Source organism: Miniopterus natalensis, chromosome 2, assembly GCF_054644295.1.
Source record: "Miniopterus natalensis isolate mMinNat1 chromosome 2, mMinNat1.hap1, whole genome shotgun sequence".
NCBI classification, from domain to species: Eukaryota; Metazoa; Chordata; class Mammalia; order Chiroptera; family Miniopteridae; genus Miniopterus; species Miniopterus natalensis.
Window position 1 is genome coordinate 7,856,660 of NC_142082.1, and position 3,521 is coordinate 7,860,180.

General features: G+C 40.5%; 1 pseudogene; it reads left to right on the plus strand.

Moving 5' to 3' along the window:
- The first annotated feature begins 1,827 nt into the window (after positions 1 to 1,827).
- LOC107535756 (protein LSM14 homolog A pseudogene) lies at positions 1,828 to 3,203 on the plus strand (annotated as a pseudogene).
- The last annotated feature ends 318 nt before the right edge of the window (positions 3,204 to 3,521 follow it).

Here is a 3,521-nt window from a genome sequence, read left to right on the forward strand (position 1 = left end):
CACCATCCGAGTGGTGATCTGGATGTTAGAGAAGAGATGAATGGGAGACATTGGCAGGGATTGAAGCTTGGAGATGAATGTGGAAATGTAGAATGGATGTTTCTTTTTTTTGGCTTTGAGTTGACTGTTGTTTCTGTCTGTTTTTTAGAACTGATCCGAGAGGACAGGGAAGTCAGTGTGGGCGGCTCTGAGGAGCCTCCCTCTCTACAGCTGCGGCTCAGAGGATTACGGGGCTTCATCCACAAGGCAACATTGCACAAGTAGCCTTTGAACAAAAGTCATGGATACTATTAATGATATGGTAATCCTTAATCGAGCTACCTCCCAGTAGTGATTATACTGACATGGGAAGAATATGTAAGTCGTGGAGGCAGCCCACGACAACACTGTGTCATTGTTCACCCCAGGCTTGACCAGGACTAACTTTTACCAGCATCTCTAATGTCACCTTTCCCTCTGGAGCCTCCCCCAGCCCCTGGCCCCAGCTCCTACTCCCACCCCATCATGGTAAAAAAGTGGCAAAGAAAACCCTGATCCTAAATCTTTTTTTAGATTTGTTTTTGCAAGTTCCCACACACATTTAGTGTCGTCTCAAAATCCATGCTGTCAACTGTCCCTAGGAACCATTTCCATCTGAGAACAGGACCACACAAAGGTTAGCTTGGTAGGTCTCAGTGAAGATGTTTTAATTGTCTGACAATAGAGTCTTCCATTATTTGACTTGCAAATACTGTCCTCCTGCTCTCAGATAACATGTTCAGAATTAGAGAATTTGTCGATAAATTTCCAAAACCTCCTTTATTATAACCAGTACTAAGAGAGCAGTGGTTTCCCCATTTGACATGACTCAAATACTCTCCAGCAGAGAAAGTTTTATGGCTCACTATACTGTGGGACTCCCTTAAGGGTCAATCTAATTTACTTATAGATGATTCCCCTTAATATAAGGAAAGAAATGTTTATGATTTTTATGTAATTATGTGTGTAGGCTAAACATGTTTATGTTTACACTTCAAATGACTTGTGGTGAATGTACTTGACAATGATAAAGAAACTATACTCTAAGCACCATCCTGACTTAATTCTTTCTTTTTCAAGGATTATTAATATTTTAAAGTAATACCATTTCTCTGCTATCCAAAATGAATAAAAACAAAATGATTAGCTACTATAATTTTACGGACCCTCTCCCATATTCATGAGACTACACAGAAAATCTTTCTATCCCACATAATAAGCCATGCTCTCAGCAGCCAATGAAGTTTTGATAGGGAAAAAATCTGACTTTTCTAACAAATATCTCTGGAGAAGGCCACTTTTCTAAATCAATTTTTCTTTAGTCTTTGCAAAAAAAAATTCTTATGGAAATTACACATAATTTTAGTAGAAATGTGATCTTCAATGAGTATGAGATATATACACTTAACCAACATATTGCTACAAAGGACAAACAACAAACTGTATACATATAATATTTTTAAAGGCTATTTTCTGCTCAATATAAAAGTCCATATAGAATACTGTGACAATGTGTGAGAAATTTTAGGGCCATGAAACTGTTTCACAGGCTGTCTTCTTCCTGGTTAGAATTAATAATGACTGGTTATTTTTGAAGCTAGATTTGGGGGAGATGGTGAGGGCATCTCCATCTGTTCTTTAGACTTTACATACACTTACATAATACTCAGATATTTATAAGAATGTAGTGGTATTGGGTCTGAGGTGGCTGCTGTAGGCACCTATGGAGCAAATGGGTGGGCAGAGTGGCGACCGCGGCCTGGGATCTGCTCGTGTGGCATCTGCCTCTCTGGGACTGGTGGTGGCACCATGAGTGGGGGGGGGGGCACTCCTTACATCAGTAGCAAGATCAGCCTTATCTCCAAGGGGTAAGTCTGCTACGAGGGCATCCTCTACACCATCGACACCGAAAACTCCACCGTAGCCCTTGCCAAAGTCTGGTCCTTTGGTACAGAAGACAGACCAGCAGATTGTCCAATACCACCTCAAGATGAAGTCTTTCAATACGTAATATTCCGTGGAAGTGATATTAAAGACCTAACTGTTTGTGGGCCTCTGAAACCACAATGTTCTTTGCCTAAGGACCCAGCTATTGTTCAGTCTTCACAAGGCTCATCTATTTCTTCGCTCCAGTCAGTGGGTTCCTATGGACCTTTTGACAGGATGTCGAGGTACAGTCAGTTCATTCCAAGTTCATTAGTCGGGTAGCAGTTTGGTGCTGTTGGTGCTGGAAGTTCCTTCACATCCTTTGGAACAGAAACATCAAACAGCGGTACCCTGTCCCAAAGCAGTGCAGTTGGTTGTGCTTTTATACAGGATATGAGATCTATAAAAACAGAGTTATCTCAAGGTCCTTCACGCCCTCAGTTAGTTCCTTTGAGAAAAAGCCTTACCATGGAGCAAGCAGTACAGACCACCTCGGCCCACTTACCTGCTCTGACACCTTTTGGGAGAAAGAGCCCTATATCAACCAGCCTTTACTATCTACCAGCCAAAAAGCAATAGAACATCAAGAGCACAGGCAAGCTGAAAATACAATTTCAAGACCGAAAAATGAGTAACTCAGAAATGATAGCAAGAGACAAATAGTTCCAGGTGCTCCTTCAGCTCCAAGGAGAGGGCAGGGGGATGGAGGGGTCATCGAGGTGGCAGGGAATTTGGTATTCGGAAAGATGGTACTGTGAAACTTGAGAAAAACTTTGACTTTGAAAGTACAAATGTACAATTTAACAAGGAGGAAATTGACAGAGTTTCATAATAAACTTAAATTGAAAATGGAAGATAAACTTGAGAAACAGGAGAAGCCTATAAATGGTGAAGATAAAGGAGACTCAGGAGTTGATGCTCAAAACAGTGAAGGAAATGCCATGAAGAAGATGCACTTGGACCCAACTGCCATCATGACAAACTAAGTCCTTCTTGATAGTATTTCTTGTGATGATAAAAGAGAACAGAGACCAACCTGGGCTGAAGAAAGATTATTAAATGTGGAAACATTTGGAATCCCACTTCGTCCAAACTGTGGCTGTGGGAGGTATAGAGGCAGAGGACGTCCTGATTTCCACTGTGGGGGCAGAGGTGGTACCTTTACCACCCATCGAGGGTACAAGTATTTTTTCATCACTGAAAGATTTTTCTTATCGCTAAATTGTATTTGGCAATTATTGCAAGTTGTCTACAGATAGGGCCATGATAATGTGTTTTGAGCCACAGAAGGGTGTGTGTTTGTGTGTGTGTGTGTGTGTGTGTGTGTCTTTTGCCCTTTCTTTCTTTTTGGAAATCCTATAATATCCCTTTTGAGGTAGTTTATTTCATCAGTTAATTAGGGTGCTGGATGGTAGAGAATTTTGTCAGTCAACTATGTACACATAGTAAATACTGTTTCTTAGGCAAAGGTAGCTTTTTTTATATAGTTGTAAAATTCTATTATATTCCACTGCCAAAGAAACATTAAGAACTTTATACAGCTGTATAAAAAGCAACTAATTTTTTAAAGAACAAAC